General features: G+C 36.5%; 1 protein-coding gene across 1 annotated transcript in view; it reads left to right on the top strand.

The window, feature by feature from the left end:
• Positions 1–27,306, top strand: part of TMEFF2 (transmembrane protein with EGF like and two follistatin like domains 2) — a 220,849-nt gene that overhangs the window by 187,046 nt on the left and 6,497 nt on the right. The window lies entirely within an intron of this gene.

Raw genomic sequence — 27,306 nt, 5'->3', positions numbered from 1 at the left:
AACACAGCTAATTGTGATGCTACCCTAAGAAAACCATTGTAATCCTCATGTATAATCATTATATATTATTACAATCATGATTATCATCATCATCAGGAAAATGATCCCACTGGAATAAGATTACTTCGTTTTTTTATTCCAAAATCGACTAGAAATTATGTTTGTTATCTACTGTTTTGAATGCTCCACAAAACTATGCTCCAAGGATATGAGTAATCATATTTATTTCTTAATTCCAATTGAATTTCAGAGCACATGACTTACAAATATCATTTTATGGAAGAAAGAGACTGGAATAGCAATGCAGAAACTTGTGGCTTAGTCTCATCTCTCGCACAAGAGAACTTGAAACTTAAATAGGTAGTTAGCCTCTCGGAACCTAAATTTTCCCATGAGTAAAACTTGATGATAATATTTTTTTTTCTGGATTTCAGATTCTACAACCAAGTATATAGCTTTAGTTCAGAAATCATGAACTTGAGGGAAAGTTGTTGACCATTACCTTATGACAGAGGTTCTCAAAAAGGGCGACATATGACAATGTCTGGAGACATTTTTGATTGTCTGGGAGAGAGGAGGTACTGTTTGCATCTAGTGGGTGGAGGCCAGCGGTGCTACTAAACATCCCACCATGAGAGGACAGGGCTCCACAGCAAAGAATTATCTAGCCAAAATGCCAATAGTGCACACATTTGAAAACCCTGCTTTATGGTGTTAGAAATTATGGTAAAGCACATATGACATGGGTTCGAGAAATTAAATGACACTACGAAGTCCAGAGCATTTTTCAGTTCTCCTCCAAAAGGAGATAAAATCCCAGACCAAGGATCATTGGCTTAGTACAAACTTTTATCTCACTGCTTCAAACACACACATTCTTTTTTTCTAAAATAACATTTATTCCATTAATAGAAAAGTTTCACAAATAAGCATGAATATCTATCTCTGAAAAGACCTATCGGAATAATAAAAGTTCGTCTAGCTAAAAAGGAAGTCATATTCTTAGTTATCAGAAGTGACTGAGGAAAGTCTGAGCCATAAGTGGGCCCCTCATCTTATATTCACTATTCTTAACTAATATTCTAACAACCTGGGTCCCTGCTCTGCTGTTCAAAGCTGTGTCACCTTTTAGTTCACATTAGCTGTTCCTTACAGATTTTGACCAAATTGCTGACCTGTCTGAAAGCTCTTTAATGAGGCACCTGAGTGGCTCAGTGGTTGAGCGTCTGCCTTTGGCTTAAGTTGTGATTATGGAGTCCTGAGATCGAGTCCCATGTCAGGCTCCCCACAGGGAGCCTTGCTTCTGCCTCTCCCTGTGTCTCTTATGAATAAATAAATAAAATCTTAAAAAAAAAAAAAGAAAATCTTTAATGATATTCTCTGAGAAGCAAAAAGCAACTATTTCCAAGCTTCTTTTTATTATCAGGCATTTTCACAGAATAAATATCTGTGAACCTTGGTTCATAATAATCTGTTTAAAAGCAACTGGCTAAAATCTCTTAAAGTTTCCAGCAGCAGTTCTTAAGACTAAAATTGTGCTGTTGGCGGAAAAAAAATGCGTGGTGTGACATGAGATGGCAGGTGTGCATGCAAACCTCCGTCACTGAAACGGTGAGGGGACCTGAAGCTGTCTCTCCCATGTCACCCAGTGGGCAGCCCAACGGTGCCGCACCCCTCAGGGAAGGACACTAAGGGGCAGCACAGTTTAGAAGCTCCCGGACACAGACCTTCCTTGGAATGGGGAGGAAACCCCACCATATCCCATTTGCTGTCTCCCTAGTAAAATAAAGTTATTGGTTTGGTAACAAGGACAATGAGGATATTTGTTTAAAAAGACAACTTGAAAAAATAGCAGAGACAACAGGAAATGATAAATGAGCAAGTCCTTGCTACAGTAATTACTTTAGTATTGAAACAAATGAATAACTTTCAGAGCAATGTTATTTTCTGTCTTAGATTATCCTACTACCAATCCATATAGTATGTGCACCATTGGCCTTTATACCACACAGAACCCTACCTAAGGAAGAGGAGTTAGTAAGTAAATTGACTGAGAGATTTGTGTTAATGTTTTTTAAGAATGTATGATGTTCTTTTGGGAAACAGACTCTCTCTGAAAGATGGAACAGTTTGGGGTTTTTTTTGTTTTTTTGTTTTTTTGTTTTCATCTATACTCGCTTTATGCCAAAAGTTAATCATTAAAAGAAAGAGAGGTGAAGAAAATCTTTCTAGAATGGACAAACAAAATAACCTAGAAGTATCCGTTTATTGAAATCAATTTATTGGAAGTGATTCGGTTAATAATTCCCTACTGAAATGTTTTGATTTTGTGGAAAACACCCTGGACAGGATATCAGAAGACCTAAATTCTAAACTCAGCTGCTCAATTCACAAATGTTACATAATCTGGGAGAGTCTTCTAGCCTCTCTGAGAATCTCTAAAATGAAGGTTGTATATTTCCTGCCTCTTTCACATGTTTTAGATAAGAAAGCCCTTTTGTGAGATATGACTCACTATGCAGTTATAAAAAATTATCATTGGAATATGAAAACCTATTCTAACATGTTTTTCATATTGTCATCAAAGTTTTAATTATTTTTCAGGTTGAAATAATTGTTTAATTTGGATAACATGATCTGATCTAATTTTAACAAAATTTAAACAGAAGATTATTAGCTTCTAGATTTCCCATTTTTTTCTATTTCTGCATATGGATCTATTAATTGAGTGATATAAAAAAATAACAAGGCTGTTTGACTCAATCTTCTTTTGACTATGTCTAGAGCTTTGAATTATGCCCCAGGTAGTTCTGATCCCGGCTGATTGGCTTACGCCTTATTCCAACTCCCATTTTCCAAATGCACAAGGGCTATTTGGAGCAACCATTCATATTGTTACAATGATTTTTTTTTTTCCGAACACTTGATGTGTGCCTAGGTAATGGAAGAGCTCATTGTACTCAATATGTATAGAATGTTTCAGAATTTGAGTAAAAATTGTACTATTCTAAGGTAATGTTATTTAGCCCTGTTAAGAGAACTCTATTACAGAATTTGAATGTAGCAGTATGCCAATTAAAATCATGAGTTAGAAATGTTAAGGGCCTATTCCAGATAAGACACGCTCCATCATTCTCACGTTTTGACTGAGTTTCACCTACTAAGAGTCTCATCAATAAATACATAAATATTTCTAGAAAGGCAAAGGAGGGGTTTTAAGTTGTAATTCTTGTCATCTCTCTTATAAACAAAAAAATAAATAAATAAACCATCCAGTCCACTGTGTTCATGAAGAATAAATTCTCACCCTTTCCCTTCCTCTCATATAAATGAGCCTCTATTCTGTATTTAAATTTCTTTGTAGATATAAACTGCCTTCTTTCTTAATCACATAAATCTATTAGCTAATAACTCTCAGTAGAAAAAAAAATGCTTTCTTTTAATAAACAAGTCGCCGCCCCCCCCCCCACCGCGTTGGGTCTTGATTCCCATGGTTGCCCTTTTCCCTTTAAAAAGATAAAGAAAAAAAGCTTTCATAGTTTGCCTCCGTCGTTTATATTTACCATTACTTACCATGATATTTTTAGTAGATAGGCTACTGAGGGTTTAGCAGAATGCATCTACAAACTATTATAAGACTTTGTATTTAATTTTGAGGCTTGAAATAGCATAGTTCATTCACTGTTCTATGTGACATTTTAAAAACCTGAGCAAACAGTATTATTCTTGGAAAAGAAAAGCTCTTTCTCACTGGGTTCAGGATTTAGGAACAATATTGAATTGATCTGGATCAGAAAATTGTCTCCGAAAACCTGAAATGAATTCAAACATTCAGAAGATGATCTCCCCTCTTACTTCCTGCCTCGGCCTTCGGCTGTGTTCTTTGAGTGGTCCTGGATCCTCACTCGCGCTGCATGTGATCCGATGCATCCCAGAGCCACAGCTCACTTCCAGAGCTTTTGCCAGAGCCCGGGCTTACCCACACTCCACATTCCACAGCTGTGCGAGGCTTCTTTGCCCTGAGGTAGAGCCCTGTCCGTGAGAAGCGCCTTGTGATCATCCCACCAGGAACCGTCATCTCGGATGCCAAGATCACTCGTCTATCTTACTATGTCTTCACCCCCCCCAACAAATAAATTGGTGCTTTTAGGTGAATGAAGCTCTCCTGCCTTACCCTTCAGGCAAAATTCTTACATCCCTTGGGGTGACAAAAGTTCATATCCCTTTCTGCCCCTAGAAGCAAAAAAAAAAAAAAAAAAAAAAAAAAAGACTAAGATGCATCATTAATCATGCAAACTGTATACTGCAACAGTGCCAAGAAAATGATCATTCCCATACCAGCCATCAATATTCCTGACACCTGTCTGAAAACGCAGGTCATGCATATCCATCTGCCTTTAAAGAAGTGTCGATGTGCAAACATCCCTTCACTATTTTTAGGGTCATGTTAAAATTATTCATCACCCACCTGTCAGTTCATCCAATTTGTCATATTATCCCGACTACCAATGTCTATTACTAGTCATTTCCCTTTCACATTGTGTTTTTAGAGCATTAGGGTAGAGGATGTTTTTGAAACTGTCAGATATATAAGAGGCAGTGAAATCTTGCTATAGGGCCAGAGTTCTCACCAGCAAATTAACAATGCTCAGTGTCTCCCCAAGCTTAATGGAAAATGTGTACATCTGGGATTTTTGTGTCTGGTGCAAGTTCTACTGCCATCTAACTTGCAGTAAATAACTTTCATTAAAAACACCACAATATTCCTGTCTTGGGACATGATTTCCAAGAGGTTAAAAACAAACCTTTTTAAATTAAGAAGTCAATGCAAAACTTTTCTGATAAAACCATCAAAATGCAACCATTATTTTCTTTGAAAAAATTACAATTAAATTAAAATTTTGATAGGAAAATAGGATTCAGCATCAGAAACTTAAACCCTGTGATGGTACATCTCATCCTTTATTCTTAATATGAAAGTCATAATCCCTAAAATGGGCAAGTCAGATTTTTTACTGATCTTAAGTAAGTTTTAACATTTCTTTTCTTTCACATCTAATATAATTTTAAAGCTAGTATAACTCACCCTTTTTTCCCCTCTTTTATCTGTGTCCTCTGCTAACACCCGTAAAATGGATTATGGTATCTTTGAATAAGGGAGGCATTTCCACCAATTTTCCAGGTGGGAAAATTGCAGGATTGAGATTTACTGCATCCTTGATTCTAGTCATTGCCATTATAGGGCCCAGGGAGACCTGTGGCAGCTCCTGCATCTGATCATAACCTCCCTGGGCCTTAGTGTTCTTTTTGTTGTTGTTGTTTGTTTTTATTATTGAATTCAATTAATTAACAGACAGTGTATTATTAGTTTCAGAGGTAGAGGTCAGTGATTCATCAGTTGCATGTAACCCCCATTGCTCATCCCACCACGTGCCCTCCTTAGTGCCCGTCACCCAGTTACTCCATCCCCCCATCCTCTCCTAGAGTTCAGAGTCTCTTATGGTTTGTCTCTCTTTGATTTTGTCTTATTTTATTCTTCCCTGCCTTTGGCTGCGATCCTCTGTCTTGTTCCTTAACTTCCACATGTGAATGAAATAACTGATAACTGTCTTCCTTTGACTGACTAATTTTGCCTAGCATAATACCTTCTAGTTCCATCCACTTTGTTGCAAGTGGTTAGTTTTCTTTTCTTTTCTTTTCTTTTCTTTTCTTTTCTTTTCTTTTCTTTTCTTCTTTTCTTTTCTTTTCTTTTCTTTTCTTTTCTTTTCTTTTCTTTTCTTTTCTTTTCTTTTCTTTCTTTTCTTTTTTTTGACAGCTAGCCTTAGTGTTCTTACGTGAAAATCACAGGTCTTATATAGGTGATCTCAATGTCTCCCAGGTAAGAGTCTCATCTATAACCTAGACAGTGATGACATATAAAAAAGCCACAGACTGAAGTGTTCAGTCCTTGCTAAACAATGACTTCCCCCCGAATTTGCATAAATAGGATGAAATCCTAAAATGATTAGCAGATTAGTACAGTGTCTCTTCAGAATCATCCTGCTACAGTCAACAACAGTGCCCCAAGTTCATCAAAATAAATTCTTTTTTTTTCATCAAAATAAATTCTAAGCTTAGAACAGTGCCAGTTATTTGCAGATTTGCAGACACTATCAAGTGACATAAGTTTAACCGTGACACCCTTGAAGTAAAGTACCCTGGTTCTCTGGATGGTGGTATCCAGGACTTCAGAGAGGAGTTACAACAAAACAACGTGAGACCCACGAAATCTGCTCACGTCTTAAAGAGATTGTTATTAGTCAATTATTTGGATTCAGAATTTTAATTGGTGAGCATCGTATGAGGGGCAATCTGTTCCTCACTGTTACTGGTAATGTTTTCTTCTTTCTTTCTTTCCTTCTTTTCTTCTTTTTGGAAACAAGGACTCAGAGGCAGACTACACCCAAGTCTCTCTCTAACATTAAATTCAGAGAGGCTCTTACTCTAATAAGCACTCTTATACTAAATGATGACTGTTCAAATAACTTTTTCTACAACAAATAGAAAATAAAGCATTAGGAGTATTAAAGTAGAAACAAAATAACAGAAAATTATATTCTTTTTTTTTTTTTTTTTTACCTTGTGTCATCTATTATATATATACAACACACTGACTTATCTTCTCACAACCTGCCTGGGGAAGAGGCATAATTAGTCCTTTCTAGAAATAAGTATAGCCTGGAGATGCGTATGTAATAGAGTAGACGTTCAAGCTGATGGAGTAACGATGACTGGCAATACAAGTCAGGGGTGTCACGGAGAAGGTGGTTGCCTTGGGTTCACCTGGCAGAGGAGACAAAAGATGATTATAAACATAGGGAACAGCACTGATAAAGGCAAAAAGGCTTTGATAAGCAGGCATTTTTAGGGAACGCAAATAGTTTGGGGTGACTAAAGCATAGATAAGAAGGAGAAATAAATGGACTAAAATTGGAATAGTGGTTTGGAGCTTCAAACAAGTCTCTTTTCTCATTAGCAAGGAAAGGAAAAATTTGTCCTCTGTTCAATAGAGGTACAGTGAGGTATCTTAAATGATGTCATATTCTTTATTAAAAAAAAAATACTGGCAGCAAAGTGAGGAATAAGCTAGAGAGGAAGAATCCTAAGCAAGATGATGTTGGATATGGAATATGGTATTATGGAATATGGACTATGGTAACAGGGATATGGAATATGGTATTAACCAAACAGAGGACAGTGAGGTTTGAATGTTGCAGATGGTGACTGCAATAGAGAAGAAACAGACTTTGTGTGGATTCAGGAGATGAAAGGTCACCAAATTTGTGAACTGATCAGATATGAATGCCAAGAGAAGGGGAGAACTGATGGGAAGTTTCCTCAGTATGAGGAAGAGGAGACTACTTCATTGGTTTTTCCCCTGCTTTGCTCAAGGGCATCAACATCTAAGTAAGCATATGAGGCTGGAGGTCTGGAGAGAAATAGAATTTAAAATAATGAAGCAATAATCCTCAAGGAGAAGTTGAGTCTGAGGGTGTCAGGGAACTCAGATACTGTGAAAAGCAGATGACCAAGAATCAATCCCCAGGGAGCCTGAAACAGGGAGCTCTGGAAGCAGGTGGAAACCGTGGAAACATTCACGAGACTCTCTCCTTTGTTTCCTTTCTTCCTTCTTCACATTTCTTAAAACTTGAAAGTCAAGTAAATGATCATTTCACTCTGAGAGTTGTATTTAAAAACCCCCTTCTTATTGGAAAACTTGTCTTTTGTTTTATTGTGTTTTGTTTTTTTCTGGACAGTTATGTCTAACCTAGCTTTTTCTATGCTCTCAGAGATGCCTTTCCCTCGTATCTTCCCCTAGCAGGACCCTTCATGCCATTCAGGAGAAAGCCTGCTTGACCACCCTACTTGATGTCCACCTGCACCCTATGCATTCTCTCTGCCAATATTATGTTTGCTTTTCTTCACGGTGTTGAGGGAGAACAGAATTGTGTATGTGTTTTTACCTTTTTGTTTTCTGTCTTCTTTTGGAACAATATAAACTCCACGAAGGCAGAGAATTTTTCTTGTTCTGTAAAAACAGTGTCTGGAACAAATGCCTGGTGTATAGTAGACACTAAATAATTATTTGTTGAATAAAATAAGACTGACAGTCATCTTTCTAGAAACAAAACTATGTAAATTTTTAAAGGAAGCTCCATATCAAATTAATGTCACTTTTGTTCTTGGGAGATTTTGACCATATTAATATCTTTATCATTTTATACGACTTTTAGTGTAAAACTGCAGAAACAGAAGTTGCTAAAAGATATATATATAAATTTTCACCCCTAAAAATGTTTTTCAGCTTGAGGGTTTATTTTTTTATCTCTATTGGGCATTTAAAAAACATTTTAAGGAAGGACCTGTATAGAAAATATAATTCTAAACATTGCTTTGGAAGTAATAGCAAAGACTGTTTACTAAAAGGGGAAGAAAGAGACCTTCATATGCAAATGTATGGCATTTGAAAATGTCATATAGCTACATCTACATATAAATAAGCTGCTCTCTGAATTTCCAGGGAAGGGAGACTTTGTAGAGTATCAGCTAATTTCTATATCAAAATAAAATAAACTGATAGAGTAGCAATGAGTCAAGACATGGAGAAAAGCATCTTCACTACCTCTTCGTACGTTTGTGGCACCTCAGGTCATAGACCACGTGGCCAAATTCAAACCAAAATGAAATCAAATCCCACAATACTTGATGAGTAATAGAAATGAACAAGCTAGAAGAAAAGGGATTCACAGATGAAAGAAAAAGAATGAAAAAAGAGAGACAACTTCCTATCAAGTATTTGCTTCCTTCTAAATATTGACAAAGAAATAAAGGGCCTCGTGACGTCTTCTCCACTTAACCTCTATGCCAGGGATTGTTTTTCATGTGAAATCTTAAAGGTTGTGCCAGAAAAGCAAAGACTTCTAATTTTTACCTCTTTCCTATTTCATATTTGTTCCATTGCCTTAGTACAAAATAGTTTACTTCGGAAAAATCCCTCTGGTAAACCAGAGTATGTAAACTACCAGATGGGGATAAGTGACTCCTTTATATTAAATGAATTATCCTTCCAGGACACCAGGATACCACTCTACAAAGCATATTTTTTTCTGCACTGTTTGGGGGCTCCTTGCTTCTGGAAAAGTTAACTAGCCTCATCCATCCAAACAGGCAGCCCGTTCACGGGCACTAGGTACCCAGGTGTGATTTTTACAGTAGGTCATTTGTCCCTTTCCAAGTTAAGGCTATAGAATTCATGACAGGGAAAAAAAACTTAGTAAATTATCTTATGCAACTTTTACTGGCCATTTTATGGAGTCCACCTGGGAATTGTGTTTCCCTAATAGGAGGAGCTACCTGCTATGTGTCAGGTCGCGCCTGCATCACAATTGCATCTTGGGTGCTAAAAAGTTTAACAAAGCCTGCCCTCATCCTCGCCCTGCATATTTACAAGGGTGCTGGGGCTAAGGAAATAAGCTTCTAGAATGATTACTGAAGGGAAACACTAGGGGAAAAAAAAGAAGTTTTAATAAGTGTAAGGTGTCAATGTGGAAGAAAAGGGAAAATGCAATAGTCAAAGGAACCCAAGAAATCAGAATGGTCTTCAAATGGATAATATAATTGCTACCTTTTATTGAATATGGCTGATTGCTTGGCATTTCATTAGTGCTTCTCTGAAAGGACTCTCCAATGAAGGAATTATTATCACCATTGTAAAGACAAATTTAGGCTCAGAAAGTTTAAGCGATTTCCCCAAGGTCACCTCACCAGTAAGAAGTCAAAAAAAAACGTGTAAACTGATACTGCAAAGCTGGCTAATCTCTTCTCCTTACACCAGCCTGCCTCTTGGCATATAGAGTAACAGGGAAAAGGGTAGCAGGATGCATGTTGGCTACATTTGAACTATGCAGTCAGTCTCTTGCGGCAGATATTAAGGAAACCAAAAGCAAATCCTTTATGAGGATTAAAAATATCAAATCAAAGAACATGTTCAGAAAACTAAAAAAGGAAAAAGAAGTAGACAAAATTTTGTTGACTTTTTGCTGAAATGTGCTGACATTTGGAGATATTTATGTTTTTCCGAACATCTGGTGGATATTAGTATGTTTTTATTCACAATCTTCCATTATTAATGATAAAAAGAAGCTGAGTAATTATGATATACTGCCACAATGAATGAATATTATGCATGTTTTTTTCCAGCGTATTACAGAGTCTCATCATTCCATCAAATATAAAAACATAAAGTTATTTTTAAAAAGTGGAACATGGATGTTATCTTCTTGTAACAAGCTTGTTTCCATCAGAATAGATCATATTGAGTCAGCAACTCTTGTATCTAAGACATAAGAATACATTTCAAGTCATAAGATCTGTTATTAATAAGTGATTCAAATTACACTATTAATACTGCCTTTAGTTTGAAAAATGACTTAAATCTCTTATATTTTTTTGTTTTGCCAAGAGATAATTCCATTTCTTTTATAGAACTTCATGGAAGAGAGATTATTTTATTAGACTTAGAGACACCATGGCTTTGTCTCCTTTGTAGATTGTCAAAATGAAGTATACCTTTACTGACTCTATAATCCTACTCCCTGGCTTTTATCGAGGGTTCCTTCATCTACTCAGAGCTCTTACAAGTATCTACTACTGAATATAATTGAATCACTTCCATAAAACACCAGCAACAGCATATCCCCAAAGGCTGGCAAAGACCACCATGACAGTGAAACTACAGTTCCTGACAGAGAGGCAGCCTCTCTATGAGTGGGAACACTACACATATTTGCATGTGCCAGTAGGTGGGTGTCTACTTTATAGCGGGATGGGATAGTAGCTTTTATGGCATGTTCTGCACTCCTCAGACCATACCCTCTACCCTCATTTCCTTCCCCTATGCTCCAGAAACTGCCAGTCTCCCTACTAACCATGCTCTATCTGCCATCTGCGTTTTTGTATATATTGTTCCAACATGGGACACTCACATGCTCCTCTCATTTGTCTGATTCTTATTTATTCTTCATGTTTCAGCTTTGATAATCTTCCTCTGGGGATGGTGATGATTATGACAGTCACTTTCATTTATTGAGGACTTACTATGTGCCAGGCGCTGTGCTTAATTAAGGACTTACTATGTGCCAGGTGCTGTGCTTAATTAATAAATCCTTCTTTACATTTAAAAGCTCATTTACTCATTACACATATTGGTTAAAAATACCTATAATCCACTAGGTACTTACTGTGTGTTAGGTGTTGCTTTAAATGTTTCACAGCCATGCATAACGGTTAAATAACTTGGTTGTGGTCACAGAGTTGGGGAGTGTGGTGCAGGGAACCAAAATTGAACTATTAAGTCAATCTCCCAAGCCCATGATCTTATTGCCCCACAAGTGTTCATAGGTAGGACCATCATTTCAACTGTTTTGAAAATGAAGAAGTAGAGGCCCCTCACTCCCCACCTTCATCCTGGGTCTCTACATAAGTTCTTCCACATGCTGTTTGGCCTTTCTCCTTACCCAGCATCATATCATGTTGTGTCTGCCATTTTGCTTTTCCGTTTCCTTCTTGCTTGATGAGGAAACAGAAGCCTTGAGGAGTGAAATCACTTGCCAAAAGACAATTAATTATACTAAATGTCCATGCTGAGATTTGGGCTCTCTCTGCTCCAATGTCTGCATTTTTCCCTCTGCTGAATAATCTCTTGTAAATGTGAGCCAGGGAGTTTCTCCACAGATGTGCATACCAGTGAAAATGAAAGCAAAGTGACTTGCAAGGATACAGAAAATATCTCTAGGTCTATTGCCTCATTCTTGTTTGGACTATTGCTTCATTCTTGTTTAGTCCCTTTAGATACATTTTAAAACATGACTATAAGGACATGTGAGGACAATCACTAATAATAACTAAAATGTTTATTAAGTGCTTATTGTTTGCCAGCTATTGTTCAGAGGATTTTATGTGGATATTCCCATTTGTTCTTCCCAATAACCCCATAAACGCCATTATCACCCCCATTTTACAAATGAGGAAACTGACCCACAGAGGGGTATGTGACTTGCTTCATGCTCGTACTTTGCTCCTAATTTCTTTGGAATGACCTAGCTTGAAAAAGATGATAAAGGGTTTGTATGGGCCCAACTTTGCTTAGCACAAAGACAGATGGGATCTTGAGACTCTGCAAAGCTGTTCCTTCATCTTCGCTGTATAAACTGATCTTTAATTGGTGTGGAAGATTCATTATTCTGATTCTCAAAGATTCCCACACTGTATGTGTTTAAGCTGGGCCAGGCTCTGAAAAGACAGTCTTGTCATGTCTGAGCACAGTAGGGACACCATGGTAGTGCTTCCAGTGACCTGAGACCAATCAAAAATAGAGATGTGAAAGAAGTTCTAACCCTCAAAAACAATTAGTTCATCCCTGGCACTGGCAACTATGATCGAAAAGATTGTGGAGCTCCAAGAGCATGGAGTGTATACTCAGTCAAGTTCGAGAACTAGAGAATCTGTTTTTTAAAAAACAGTATGAGAGCATGAAGACCATCAGTATTGAAGCTTTAATAAGCTAAGGGAAGTATGATTTCACATTTCTACTAGGAGAGGTTGTTAGTAAGTAATAAAAAGTTTTAAATCTAAGCTAATTGACTAAGAGTAAATTATATATATGTGTGTGTGTACATAGAGAGAGATAGATTTTATTTATTTGAGAGAGAGAGACAGAGCACAAGTGGAGGGAGGAGTAGAGGGAGGAGCAAAGGGAAACAGAGACAAGTAGACTACCTGCTTGAAGGGAAAACTTATGTGGGGCTCAATCCCAGGACTCTGAGATCATGGCTTGAGCTAAAGTCAACTAACACAAGCTGTGGGCTTTTAATTAGTACAATTCTTGTCCAGATAGTCTGAAGGGCCTACTTAGCAGATACCATACTGAATAAATGAGCTGTCCTGCTTATTTGCTATCAGCTTTTAGACACAGCCTGATATAAAGCTTAAAATAAAAAGAATATCCCATGTATTGTCTAATCCAAGTAAAGAGACTCAAACTCTATGTGTAGTAAAAAGACTAGAAGGAAATAAATGTTGACAGTGTTTTTCTTTAGGTTGTCAACAATGAGGACTTTCTATCCTTTTTTTTTTTTTTTTTTTTTTTTTATGATAGTTACACACAGAGAGAGAGAGGCAGAGACACAGGCAGAGGGAGAAGCAGGCTCCATGCACCGGGAGCCCGACGTGGGATTCGATCCCGGGTCTCCAGGATCGCGCCCTGGGCCAAAGGCAGGCGCCAAAGCACTGCGCCACCCAGGGATCCCGCTTTCTATCCTTCTTTTACTTTCTATATTTCCTACTTTTCTTAAATCAATGCGAATTGCTTTTATAATGAAAAATACCCAATATACTTGATTTATAAGAAAAAAAATATAGAAACTAAGCAAGTTAGCCCTCTCAAAAACACCCCACATTCTTCACATTAAATGATACACAGTTTCCTATTAGTAAGTGAACACCTATAGTCATAGCTATACCTACAAATTCAAGTGGAGGAGGAAGGCAATCATAGGGATCTCTCCAGGCCAAAGAAACATTTCTGTCTCAATTATCTATATCTTTCAGACAAAATTGTTTTCAGGCCTGAAATTATCCAGATGACTGCCTCTTTCATTTTTTCTCCTAACTCTACATGTACAACTCTAAGACAATCCTTTACTATTGAAAAATTGTAAAGAAAACACCAGATTAAAAAGGAAAACACACAGAAATATGGGGTTATGTGTATATGAGAATTCTTTGTACATATTTGTAACTCTTCTATAAATGTAAACTATTCTAAAAAAAAAAGTTCATTTAAAAAAATGAAAACACATGGCCTCTGCTAGTTTTCTGCCTTTGAGCTACTATACGTTAGGGAATAATTGACTATTTCTGGGTTCTACTTCCTAATATAGTAAGGCAAAAAAATACACATGCACACACACATTCATGTCCATTACCTAATGTTTAAGGGTGAGCTACAGAAAAACTTTCAGAAATGTAAATCATTAAACAAAATGAAATAATAATCCAATAATCTTTTGGCCAAAATAGAACCTATTTTATATAATGGAAATTGAAGACGGCAAATCTACAAACTTCTCATCTTTAAATAATTTATGTTTCCTTGTGATGATTTTTTCAAAAAGAGAGAAAAGTAGAAAAGTGCTTTGCTTAAAAGCACGCCTCAGTGATGTTTTTTTCACAGTCTAATTTTTCCCTTTCATGTCATGATATTTTTTATCTTGCCTTTAAATTTACATCTTCAGGTCCCCTGTAGACCATTATAAATGTCCTTCCTCCTACTTTAGATGTCCTTTCTCCTACTAAAGATTTCCATTTAATAATCATAAATTTGCTTAATATTATTAATAGGCATTTCACCGTTTCAGCCCTTAATAGTTTTCTTACTAAAATATGAATTTATTCCAGTTAACATCAGTTGTGTTGTATACATACCCAAACATAAACATAGAATTTTCAAAAATCATAATCAGAGATCGATTCTGTTTATACATCAGAGCTTAACTGATTCTCCTCCAGTCTTCTCCATTACACAAAAAAACACTACCCAGATTTTCAAGCCAAAGCCGAGGCATCCTTGATTCATTCCTCCCATGTTACAACACACAAACAAGTCATATTAAGTCTACCTTTAAGATTTATGTGCAATAGAAATTCTGTTGTTTCGTTTTCTCCCTTCATTGCTGCTACCCAAGTCCAAGACTTGAACATTCTCTTTCACCCACACTACTGCAATGGTATCCTATTTGTTCTCTGTCCTTTCCCTTTTCCCTCTATGATACATTATTTTTATCGGTCAGATCTGCTCAAAACTATCCAAATGGTTGCCCACTGCACTTTAAGTTGGTACTCCTTAACATGACCTACAAAGTTTCACATAAAAAGGAACTCACCTATTCTCTGATTCATCCTGGCCCTCTGTCTACTCCACCTGACACCCCCTACTCTAGCCACAATGTGGTTCCTGGAACACTTCTTTCCTACATTAGAGTCTTTTTCCATTTGTGTCATTCTCTCAGGCCAGAGAGTCTTCCCATGGCTCTTCTCCTAGCAGGCTCTTACTCATCTGTCCTTCTTCAATATGCCTTCCCTCACTCTCTAAAGTAGATCTTCCACCCTAGTCTGCTATATCTAAATACTCTATTTTTCCCTGTAACATTTCTAATGGAGATGTTGGGTATTTGTTTTTCATTGTGCAGACTGCCCATCTCTCTCTACTATATATGCCCTTCAGGAGACAAATTTTGTCTGTTTGACTCACCACTTGTAGCAATTGGCATATAGGAGGAGATCGGTCAATATTTTTAATTGAATAAATAAATTGGTGAATTAATTAGACATAGACAGGACCGAGGTCTAGTAAATTTCAAAACATCATAAGAGAAAAATATGTTTCTCATCTACTGTGGATCCAAAGTTCTACGTAATCATATTAACAGCCAAAGGTTGTAGGTTGATACTGACGGCAATCATTGCAGAAAAAGTGAGGTGCTTTGTTTGAATTATCTATGCTATACTCCACTCCCATTTCTGGACATAGTCATCTTGTGCTTTTTCTATTTCAAAATAAATGGTTCCTTATAAGCTCTAATTCTAAATGTCAGCTGTTTTATTTCTAATGGATAGAATAAGTGTTTGACTTTCTCCAAATTCAAATTTGTACATGTTTTATAACCCCTATTGATTTCTTGAGTGGCTAACCATGTACTTGGAGAGTGCAAAGTATACACTGGGAGTGTGTTAGACCTGTTAAAAGGTAAACTAACACTTAAGACCACAAAGTACCATTTAGTTAATAACTAATTTTAAGCCCTAAATGCTGTCCAAGTGGAAAGAAACCAAGATCCACACCTCATCCTTAACTATTTCTAGAGCAGTTTCTTATACTCAAAGTTATCACTGACGAGAAATTAAGGAAGTATCAGAAGCAAATCAGTTATTCAAAATTGGAAAGAAGAGAGAGAGAAAGAAGGCGTGAACCCATAGCTATTTAGAATATTTGAGGAATGAATTGTCCTAGATTTAAAAGATTTGCATTTTACTGAGGGATAACACTTCAAAAAACATTTAATGTTCAAATTTTCTTAATGGTGTACTATAAACTCCCATCCTTCCTGCTAAATAAACTAGCATTTTCTTAATGAGTCAATTCCATAAAGCATTACCTATTCAGGCATCCTGAAAATGCAAATAGAGGTAGTGTGGGAGATCATACACCGCATATGACCTGGAATCATTTTGTTGAAAGGTCATTGGTGTCAGTTTGATTCTTGGTCATTTGTTGTATGGCAATACAACATGATTTGTTGCATGACAAACTGATTATGCAAAATAACTGCCTTTCTTACAAGATGAATTAATCAATCAGAACCAAAAGAACCTTCCATGAAGTTCTACTTTCCTCTCAAAAATTCTTCTTTACTGAGGCTATTAGCATCCTTTGACATATCAGCACCTTTAAAACACAGTTTTTGTGCTGTGAATTCAATGAACCACAGATATTTCAACATAAACTTAAACTAAGGTAACCATATGATTTATTACATAAACTCAAAAACTTTTGAGAGTAAAATTATGCTGAAAAAATAAACATAAACTGAGACTGTCCAAGTCATGTAGGAGCTGAAACCAATCTTTCAGCTCATTTTCACTGATTCTGTATAGGTTATTAGAAAAATAGAAATAGAAATTTCTGGCACAAAAATGAAATAGAAATTTCATTAGTGTAAGGGTTTGATTGCTAAACTGTAATTGTATTAGTTTGCTAGAGCTGTCAGAATAAATTACCCCCAACTGGGTGACTTAAAACAACAGAAGTTTTTCATCTCATAGTTCTGGAGACTAAAAGACTAATAAAGGTGTTGGCAGGGCCACACTCCCTCCAAAGGCTCAAAGAGAAGAGAAATTCTTCCTTGACCCTTCCAGCTCCTGGTGGCTCCTGTATTCCCTGGCTTGTCGTGGTATTACTCCGATCTCTGCTTCCATCTTCACGTGACTCCACTGTGTGCCTTCGTGTAGCCTTCTTATAAGAACAGTCATTGGATTCAGGGTTCGGTATGGTTTATTCAGTATGAACTCATCTGAACTAATTATTTCCAAATAAGATCACATTCTGAAGTTCCAGCTGGGTGTGAGTTTGGAGGGGGGGTACATTATTCAATGCAGTGCAGTAACTAATAAAATATGTGGCTTCTGTATTACCAAAAATCATTAGACGAAAAGTTTTACTGAGGGTAAAAATTATGTGTGTGTGTATATATATATATATATATATATATATATATAAAATACTGGGCATGAGGAATACTTGTTCATTTGTATTAAGTCTCTATTTTAACAAGCTAAATGGAGAAACTACATGGAAATCTATGATGGATTATCGCATCATTAAAAGTTTTATTTTAGGAAACAATACCACTTTTATTAGCTGTCTTAGTCTGCTTAAACACAAAGATACTTGATTTGTAGATATATACCAAGATATAATTGAGAAAACTATCAAAACAGAATAACTTTTTAATGCCATTAACCTGTTCAGGGGCTATATGCTATGTTCAGAAATTACTTCTTGGAAAACTGTAAAGTTCTGCTTGGAATTGACTCCATGACTTTTTTATTGTCAGTTTTATTTAGAATATTAATGTGAAAAAAAAAAGAATATTAATGTGAAATATTAAGCCAACTTTCAAAAATACTCATAACACAATAAGCTACCTTTTTTGTTTCTTAAAATTATTTTGTTTCATCATTGAATATTAGAAAAGATGGTGTACCTTCTAACCCTTTCAATGAGAATCACTTACATTAATTTGGTCAGATACTAACATATGGCAGTACTCCAACTTTGTAAATGAATCCAAATCTACACTATAAATTTTCTAATTACCCTTTTTGGGCCATGACATCATACCAGAGAAATGTGCAAACTCATCAACCCACCTATATTCGAGTTATTTATAGGTGTCTTTCTTGTCTTTTATGGTTAGCAACACATTTTTGCTCTCCAACCTTTTGCTTTTCGCTGAGAAAGACTGAAGACGCACAGCAAATACAGCTTTTATTTGTGCATCTACTCCTGACATACTGAATACATACATTCTAGTGAGTATTCTAGAGTTCTCCACCATATTGAACCTTACATCTCATTTTTTAAAGGTTGATTGATTGATTGAGGGAGGACAGAGGAAGAGGGTGAGTGTGAGACAACCTCAAGCAGACTCCTCACCAAGCATGGAGCCAGACGCAAGGCTCAACCCTAAGTCCCTGACATCATGACCAGAGCCAAAGAGTCAGATGCTCAACTGACTGAACCACCCAAGTGCCCCCATTTTTTTAAGTAGGCTCCATGTCCAGCATGGAGCCCAATGCAGGCTTAACTTCACGACCCTGAGATCAAGACCTGAGCTGAGATCAAGAGTCAGATATTTAATTGATCGAGCCACCCAGGCATCCCCTTACCTTGTCATTTAGAGTAGGGATTGTCTGTGACTTTAAGGACACATTACCTAGGTGCAACTGGCTCTTTGATGCACACAACTAAGAGGTACGAATCTTTTGAAAGTGGCCACACCAAGGTACCTGTGGCTTCCACATATGTTATCCATGCCTATATTTTTTCATTTGTTCATACTAACTGTTGAATACTCACTTTGTGCCAGTCCTTGTTCTATATCCTGAAGATGTTACAGTAAACAGTACAGTCTTTACCCTAAGAGAAAGTATAGTCTAATGCAAAGCTTTCTCAGGTGCCCTGAATGAGTAACAGGTATGTTAGCTCATCAGTCCACCTTAGCTTTTGGGGAGCTTGGGTGGCTAGAGCCCTCAGGCTGGTGGTCTTCTTTTACCTAAAACCAAATGTTATCATTTTCTATGTGTGTCGTTATGTGAAAAATCTAAAGATGCCATTGTCCAATGCAACATTTCCCAGAATGGAGTCTGCTGGGACAGTCCCACAAAATGTTCCTATAAAAGAGAGTTCCCTTAAATAGGAACATCCCATAATGTTTGTCCTTTCTTGTCCTCTCACAATACAGGTTAGCCTTTTAAGTACTCAGAAAAGGTGATCTAGGCTGACTAATCAGAATTTGGAAATCAGAGGCATTTAGGTGATAACAGAAGCCCTAAGTTCATAGGGATCCCTTCAGGGAGAATGATTAAAGTATAAAAAGAGAAGAACTTTAGGAAGGCATCAACACTTGAAGAATCAGTTGAAAAGAGAAGCCTACAAAATAGTCTAGGAAAAAAATAACCACAAAAACAAGAGGTACACAGTACAGAAGTCTAGGGAGGAGAAAACTTCAAAAAAGTGGAAGTGGTCACATGTATCAAATTACTGAGAGATTGGGACATTTGAAGTCAGAGAAGAGACTACTAGTTTTATCAATAAAGATGTTGTGGGTTGACCATGATTACAGCAGTTTCTCTGAGGGATTACCAGAGAGCAGTGGGTAAATAGTGAACGGGAGTTAGTGCAGGAAGTAAAGAATAGGAATAGAGATAACATTTTTATGAAGTTTAGCTTCTTATGAAGAAAAGGGAGACAAAAAGGCCTACGAAAGGACATGCATTAAGAGAAGTTTATAATTTTTTATTTTAAGAAGGAAAACATTCAAAAATGTTTAAATGCTAGTGGCAAAGAGCAAGGAGTGAAGAGAATTGAAGATAAAGGAAAGGAAGGAGAACGGAAAGGTTGGGATTCATGATGGTTTGGCCTTGGAAAAAGTATCTCTCCAAGGATAGAAGGACGAAAAAAGAAAAGAACTGGTTTTCAGAGCAACAGTAGGATCCATGTGGGATAAAGAGTCAGGAATCACAAAAAGCAAATAATAAATAAGATATGGAGGCAGATATTGTCTTCTGTCTTCATGAGTTCTTAACTGCATGATCTGTGCATTATACTGGCAAGAACTGGCTTTGACCCCTGGTTCTGGTTATCGATTATGCAAATTTATAAAAAATTCAACCTATTTGAGCTCACATTTATTCATTTATACAAAATGGGATTTTTAGAAATCTACCTTAAAGAGCCATAATAAATACATTTTTATCATATAAAGTATTAACACAATGTTGGGCATGTTGTAGATTCTCCAGTAAATGTAGATATATTTATCATCAGCTTGTCTTGCAAATCTATTTTCTTGGCTATGTTTAGAAGACAACAAAATCATAGGGAGACAACCAATAGATACAGTATATAGCACAGTGCCAGACACATAGTAGGTACGCAAGAAATATTCATATAACAAATTACCAAAAGCCATTTTTGGTCCTATTTACATGGTTAAAACCTTTATTTCTGCTGCATTTAAGTGAATGTTCCAACCTAAATCCTCCTTACTCTCTGTTGGCAAATAACTTCAGAGTCATAGAGGAAAACAAATGTGTCACTTGGGAAGGTTAATCTGAACTATTTAACCATTTCTGCAAATGTAGTCCATGAAGGGAAAAAATAGCTTGACTCACATAGCCCAGAAGGCAGAAGTGGTCAGGAGCTGAACCCTCTGTCACTTGCTCTGTGATTTTCCCCCTTGTCACCAAACAGGCTCACTAAGAAAGGATGCCCAGTTAGCCACTGAGCAAATAAATTTGTCCAGAAATGCATAGATTTAGTTTAAGACCAAAGAAAGAAGGGTATTCTTGACATAAAATGGCCTCCCATACTTTTTTTTCTTTCTCTAAAGTTTGTAGTAAACTTTGTCTCCGAAGAGCAGCTTGGAAGTAAGGAGCGTTGCTGCAGCCAAAGCTCAGTGGGGAGAGCTCTAGCAAATTGCCCCAGATAAGCTTACAGCAACTCCAGCTCTGGACTCCTGAGAGGTTAATGATCCCTACCTCTTCTCAAGGCCTGATATTTATGAAGTGTTGTCAAAGACATCTAAAGTTCCCTAAAATACTATATTTTTAAAAGATCTTCAAGCTAAATCTTCTAAACCTATAGGAGTTACCCACTTGCTGAGAGTTAATAGGCTCTTGACTGAATGGTGAAGTTTGAAAATGCCCATTAGAGGCTGAGTACAATTTCTCCCAGTAGCCTGCTCCCTTCACACTTTGGAGGGTGCTGCCATCCAAAGCCAGGAAGGGCATTTCGGGGCACAAGATAGAGCAAATGGCTAAAAATCTGCCTATTTTTCTTTTAATAATAAACAGATATATACATATATATATTCATTTTATATTTTACATATATATATAGTCCATATATATATATATATATATAGTCTATATATATATATATATATATATATATATATATATATATATTTCTTGGAGGTCCAGAATTTACAGCTAAATCTGTGATTTAGCCTTATGATGCCAAGTCCTGGAATTACAATAACTGTATTTGGATATCATAAGTTAAAATGTTTACATACAAGTTTCTTTCCCAAGATTGTACAGATTTCTCAGCTTTTATCTATGTAAATATATTACCAGTAGAAACTGAGATAATAAAACCTCATGCAAATAATCGTGCAATATTGTTGCATTTCAATCACTCCAATCCCCAAATTACTATTTCTATTTCAGATGCTAGTACTTTTTCCAATTTAAATTCAAGCATTTCTTGAATAATGTCATTAAGGCCTTGCCTGAGAATGTATAACATGAAAATTAGTTTTCTTCAGCTTTATTTTAATTTTTATGTCCAATAGGAATATTTATATACACAAGTGGTAATATGGATAATCACATTCCACATCTTATATTTGTGCCTGGTCAATTGTCGGGTAAGAAAGAATTTCTCTCTATCTCTACCCATCCTACTCCCAACCCAGACCACTACCTAACTGGCAAAATTTTGGATCCAAATAGTTTCAATGACCCTTCTGGGAAAAAAAAAAATTTCAACTGGTAGGAGAAACGTTGAATTTGTAGCAAAGAACTTAGTTTCTGTTTTGAATTTATTTTTTTTCCAAATCTATAACAGAGATTAAATAATAAGGGACATTGTAACTGAGTCTCTGCTCTTTATAAAACTTGAGAATTGATTGTGTCCTTAAATGCCTTCATGTCCCTTCCACTAGCCTGTCACTGTTAGCTAGCATTCTTATTTGAATCTTTGTTATGGAGGCTTGAAAAAAGGGAAGACTCTTCTCATCTACTCATCTGTGCCTTCAAGAAACTATGACAGCAGGTGAAGCTATTATGGAATTTTTTAATTTTCAAGAACTCCTATTGCATTATATTCAGAAACTGTTCAATAGAAACACTTTTCTGGTCTTTAAAAAACTTCTATTGCAATTCAAGCTAGATACAAGGCTTGACTGCCACCTCATATGTTTATTCCTAATAAGATGAGGAGAGAAAATCCTAAGAATTATATATCCTCTCTGAAACCAACTCTGATCAACAACGGGAACAATCATGATTTCACTTCTAAATTCATAATATGCTAGGTACAATATAAATATAATAGAAAGATGATTTTTCTTTGTTAGTTAAACCTTTTTCAAATGGCCTTGGAGCTATGGCAGTAAGTAGGGGACAGATCAATGAGTAATCACGACAGGTGTGCAAATACATGAGTACTTCAGTGCTGGGGTTTCCTTGTGGCATTATTAAATGTGAAAAAAAATAGAAGTATTATATAAACATATTCAAAATGGAAGATTTTAGTTTTCTGGAAAAGTATGGTACATTTTTGTGTGCTCACAGGAAAAGCTTGTTAAAAATATAATAAACGAAATGGTACTACTCATGTGCCTGTGCTTGTCAAAGATAATTAGCAATGTTAAAGCATGATGTTAAAAACTGAATTTAATCCACAAACATATTTTCCACCAAAGGGAGATAATGCATAAAAGAGCTCACTTTATACTAGAATGCCTAAATTATAACCATTGTAAATACTGAAGATATTTTATACCCTTTGATAAAGTAAAATGTCCCCATAATTAAGGCAAAGTGGTTTTCTTTATTTATTATACCTAAATAATGTTCCTATTTGTCTAATTCTTTTTCCCATCATATCAAAAACAATATTTTACAATAAATATTGGTAAATATTTGTTGGTAATTTATTTTAAGTAAATATTAGCAGTAAAGATAAATATTACTCTCAAAGTGCAAAGAACCTAGAGGTCTGAAACAATCAAATCTACCACACAGTAACACTCTACAAAATCCGAGCAATAGTAAGAAGGGTTTTTTTTAACACCACCAGAAACTCACTACTTCACTATGCTACTCACTCTCTTACTAAACAGCTCTAGTTGCTTAAAAATGTGCACTAGAAATCTGGCTCCCTAAAACATCCACTGAATCCTCCACGTTACCTCTAGTTTAGAATCTTTCCAACCTACTCTGAAATCTGCGCAGAAACAGGCCACTCCTCTGAAATCAGTGGCACAAGAGATAGGTAAATATTCCAAAGAAAGGCCTGATTAAAGCAAAGTAGGGTCATCTTCAGCGAAATATCATCTGACTATAGCCCCCTGACAGGCCTCCAGGACCGCAGGGCATCATGGGCCAGGCAGGTCCACTAGCCTGTAGATGCAGGAATTTCATCTTACAAAACACCAGAACCCAGTGGGCTGGAGAAAGCTGACTTATGGAAAAAAACAACAACAACAACAAAAAAAAACAAAAACAAAAAAAACAAAACCACACACAGAAAGTCAGAACCAATCAATTCAACTCATATGACATGTGTAACCGTCAAATGGATGCGAAATCCAGGTGGTACTACAGGTAGTGCCACGTAGGCTACATAGAAGTCAAATTATTTGAAGACTGTTCAGAGAATAGGACATCAAAACAAGAGAAATGGGTTGACTGAGTATTTAGTAGCAATAAACACAAAAAGTTTTGTGCATCCATTTCTGCAACGGGGAGTCTAGATTTGTAAGTTCAGGTTGGCTTCTCAGGGCAACACCACTCCGGAGAGCACTTGAATAGAGAACATGACTTTTAGAACCTTCTTTTGCAAGTGCTAACCCTTGACCAAGGAAACATTCTTTCTTTGAATGCATGGGTAATTTTAGTCAAGTTTTGCACTGTCGTATTTCTGCTTCAATCCATAATGTGTTGCTTTGATAGATTAATTCTTTGAACAACATCTTATTCCCAGCTTTCAGGGAAGAATAAAGCAGGGATAATGGTAAACACGCACGCACACACTCTGCACTATATTAAGTCTCTGAATTGCTCTGCCCCTTTTTTACCCCCTCTCTTACTTGACTTATAGTAAGGTAAAACCTTGCCATTCATCATTCCCTCTGTTTCTTGCCCCGCTCCCCTGACACACACACACACACACACGCACACACACACACACACGCACACGCACACACACACACACACGCACACCACACACAATATATGTAGCTGTGCTTTCGAGAAACCCACTGCTAGAGCTCTTGACTGGAGCATTGACTAGCAATGGACAGACAACCATGTTAGCTTTGCTGCAATTAACTCAGATTATATCAGAAATCATTGGGGATCCCTGGGTGGCTCAGCAGTTTAGCACCTGCCTTCAGCCCAGGGGGTGATCCTGGGGTCCCGGGATCGAGTCCCACATCAGGCTCCCTGCATGGAGCCTGCTTTTCTCTCTTCCTGGGTCTCTGCCTCTCTCTCTCTCTCTCTCTCTCTCTCATAAATAAATAAAATCTTAAAAAAAAAAAAAAGGATGCTCTGACTAAGAAATGGTTCCTTAAAAGGGTCAGGATCTCTTTCAGAATAAATCATTTGTGAACTTTAAGTAGGAAACTGGTTGAAGATTTTAAACAAAAACATGAGAAGTTTCTACCATTGTCACTGTCTCTTTTAGTAAAAGGAGCACGACCCTTACATTAAACCTCTTTTTCAATGGAGGACAAAGAAATCTATGTCTAAATCATCAGCCAGTATAGGAAACATACAAAGTTCCAAAGTATCATTTTTAGATTATTTTAAATCTTTAAATGCTTCAGGATTGCTTGAATACCTAGGCATAAACATCAGGGTTACAAATACTGTTGTCCATACACATATTTGGTTGGAATATTAGATTTCTGTGTCTCTATTCTTCTTAATATACTCAAATCTCATTTCTAAAATATGTCTATTGCATTACTAGAAGTGGTTATATATTCAGGTTTTCAATCAACTGGTTTACTTGGTTGGATTGACTATAAATTTGTTGACATATATTGATGATTCCTCATTTTCTTGCTCAGGGATCATTTCTTCTACTCATTTATTTTCAATCTCTCTAACTTTCTTATTTGACAGTATCCTGTGAACAGCATAACAGAGCACTCCAAGCTCATAAGGAATGGTGTAAACTAACTAGCAGATTTTATGATGGAAACTATTCCCCTCACACGTGATCATCCTGTCCAGATAATGAACTTTGTGAAAATATCTGGTTATTACCACACTAAGGCAACAGCCTCCCTCAAACAAGCTCTCACTTTGTCCTTAGACTTTGGTTCATAGTCGTGAATATGGTACAAAAAGAATATGGGGTGAGAGATGGAGTTAAAAATACAGTGGCCTAAAAATGGATTTTGAGTCGAGGAAATTCTTTGATCTTCTTCTGCAACTGACAAAAAGAAAAATAGTCCTAATAGGATGTGTTTGAAAAATACTATGCCTGAGATCACAATGCATAACCGAATGCAGGGAAGTTACAGAAAATTCTCCTGCATGCAGGTGTGCAGAAGCCCTGGAGGGTTACTAACAAACACTAAGTAGAAGTGTTGAATAGTTTGTTATGAGGAGAAGATCCAGAAATAAGAGTGAGAATCCGTGCTGGTTCATTACATCAGCAGTGCGGCTGGCAAACGCCACTGTCAAAGTCGTCTTTTTTTTTTTTTTTTTTTTTTTTGTCAAAGTCATCTTTAAGCAGCAGGTGCGCGGTTTGACCACGCTAGCTTGTGGCCTCCTGGCAGCAGCAACAGATGAGCCAGGTCTTCTCCGTGGATTCACGAATGACCACACGCCATCCCAGGGTGCATCAAAAAGGCAGGGTTGTCCTGCTTCTATTTTGGTCATATATTTCCCAAGTTGGAAATTTCACCCAACATTATTTATCTCAGTTTATGCGTGTTTGCTCACTACAGCTGTAATTTGTTACCAAAAACACCGTGACATGAAAATTCCAGTGTAGCTTGGAGGAATGAGAGAAGCCAAAAGAGAAAATTTTGTATAGTTTTAGTCTTTTCCATGGAAGTGGTTCATTCATTTTAATGATAATTCATCAAAGTAGAAATATAATATGACAATGTATAACAAATATAAAATACACAAAATATCACCTAAATAGGTACAGAGACAGAAATACAGAACAGATGAATGATTTAAATGCCATCTCCAGTCTCTCTAGCATACTTATGATAAATCCTTTATTAATTTGAGTCGTGGTTTGAAATATTACGCATCATACAAATGTGCATAAATATCCCTACACGGGAAAGCACTTAACATATTTTTTTCACTTAACATATTTAACAATATACTTCAAATTTTAAAGTTCTGCAGATGACTAACTAGATCTTAAAAGGTATGGATATTTTACAGCTCTGCTTAAACATAAATAATGCATTTGTCCGATTCATCCATATTAAAAGTATTTTTTCTCCTGATGAAGATACTCATCATCCATGACTGCCAGTACGAAACTGTAAGGGTGCACTGTAATAAAAGCTATACCTGTATGTGAAATAATAGGAAATGACCTATTTCACAAAAACAGTAATGCATTTTTAATCTTCCACTACCAATGCTTCCATTACTTCTATTACTGTGGGATTGAAAAGTATCTCAGATTGAAGTCAAGAAAATGAAGTTTTTCAGGTGCTTAGGCAAGAATTTTTTTTTTAAGGCAAGAATTTTAAAGTCTGGTCAGGTCACAGATTATGGAAAAGACTCAAAAAAGGAAAACTTTGTATTATAAAATGAACATCATCAAAAGACTATTTAGAGACAGCATGACAAATGTGAAGCCAACGTATTTGGGCTAAAGGTCAGAAAAAAAAGAGTTTAATGTCTTTGTAGAAACATAAGGAAACAAATCTTGTTAATGACGGAGGAAGGAGTTCACTTTAGAAGGCAAACTCTCTCTTCATCCTAAATTTAACTTTCACATCCCGTCGTTCACACAGGCCAGCTCCCAGGCCCTGGCGTAACTTAGGGCATGCAGTACGTACTGTGTTAGTATCTACACAAATGGTTCTGAGATAACGTTTGCTCTTTCAATAGCTTTATTTTGGCAATAAGAAAATGTATGGGTGCTAG

This window comes from Vulpes lagopus, chromosome 22 (assembly GCF_018345385.1).
Source record: "Vulpes lagopus strain Blue_001 chromosome 22, ASM1834538v1, whole genome shotgun sequence".
Lineage (NCBI taxonomy): Eukaryota > Metazoa > Chordata > Mammalia > Carnivora > Canidae > Vulpes > Vulpes lagopus.
Note: the sequence above shows the minus strand (reverse complement) of the source record. Positions and strands in the feature narration are given on the sequence as shown.